The sequence below is a fragment of the Leptonychotes weddellii genome, chromosome 15 (assembly GCF_054177405.1).
Source record: "Leptonychotes weddellii isolate Sample4059 chromosome 15, ASM5417740v2, whole genome shotgun sequence".
NCBI lineage: Eukaryota > Metazoa > Chordata > Mammalia > Carnivora > Phocidae > Leptonychotes > Leptonychotes weddellii.
In genome coordinates, this window is record NC_138383.1 from 13,261,776 (window position 1) to 13,263,372 (window position 1,597).

Genomic DNA, 1,597 nt, shown 5'->3' on the forward strand with positions numbered 1-1,597 from the left:
AGACAGAGAGAGAGCACAAGTGGGGAGGAGAGGGAGAAGCAGGCTCCCCACAGAGCAGGGAGCCCGATGCGGGACTCGATCCCAGGACCCTGGGATCATGACTGAGCCGAAGGCAGACGCCCAACCAACTGAGCCACCCAGGCGCCCAAAATAAAATCTTAAAAAAAAACAAAAAAAGATATTACAGCACCAGGAAGCACAGAGGTGCTGTGTAGCCATTGAAATGAGTGAGGTAGAGTCATGTCTTCTGAAATGGAATGACCAACATGTATTATTTTTTAAACCGGAGTTTAATTTTTTTTTAAATGAGACTCACCAACATTCTTAAGGGAGACCTGTGAAAACAATCAAATTTGAAGGACTCCTAGAACATAAAATATCTCCCCTTACACCTGATAACGTTAGATTGAAAAACACAGGCAAACTTCCAGACCCCCAAAGAGAGAGACGGCGCATGCTCTGACAAGACTAGTGGACCGCTGGGTGCTGGGCAGTCCAGTAGGCCCTGCACAAGCTCAGTGACCGGTTCAGACCCCCAAACTCCAGGCTTCAGAAAAATCACACGCAGGTATGTGCCATAGACCTTTGGGGGTACTCACAAGTCATCAGATCTCCAAGGGTCGAATCCAGGAGCACTAGGCCACCTGGGTACGGTCCCCCTGGCCTGGGCACACAGGTCGCGCTGGCGTGAGCAAACATACAAAGCGTGGAGATGACAAGGGTGTCTGATGTGTGTTATGGCTGCAGATGGCCCGGGAGGGCAGGGCAGATGCATTTGTACAAACCACAGAGGGAAGAGAAAGGGTAAACAATTCGCTGATTTCTGCTTTTCTAGTTTTTTTTGGTCCTTGCTTTCCAAGGCTAATTGTTTCTGTAAGGCTGTAGTCTAATTAGAGACCTCAGCGTAAGGAAATGTCTGTCACAGCAGGTGCCAGTCCCACCACCTTCCTCCCTCAGGACAGAGCAGGTGGAGATCAGGGAGAAGGAGGCTGTGAGTCAGGCTGTGCTGATAAACCAGGGGCCTCAGGCAGGACACTGCATGGTTCCAAGTCCGTTTCCTCCGCCCTAAAATAGAAGTCAAGGTTCCGTCTTTCTGGGGTATTGTAAGACGTAAATGAGCACCCTGAGAAACAGTCTTATCGCAGGGCCTGGCGCAGGGTCCGCGGCCGCAGCAGTGACAACGGGTGGTGGTCAGCAAGCATTACCCGCACTGCCAGGTACCTCGCCACACCCTCAGCGGTGGTCACTGCCCGCTTCTGTCTCCTGCTTCACCCTGCCTGGCCCTCCCCGGGCAAGAGTCCATTGTCTGATGAGTAGCCTGGGAAATCGGAGACTAACTCAGGTTTGCTCTTGTCCTCCCTTGCACATTGGCCGTGCTAGATGTTTGAGACAGATTGTACCCGGCGGAGGGGAGGCCCAGGGGATGTCACTGGGCTGAGACTGGGGAGAACAGCTGTAGGAATTTTCACAGAATTCCTGAGAACAGGCTCTCTCTAATCCGAGCCTGCGGTTCTCAACCTTACCTGTTCATTACATCCGTGAGGGAGCTTCAGGGAGTTGTGATACCCACTCAGATTAGTATCTGGGCGTAGGGCCC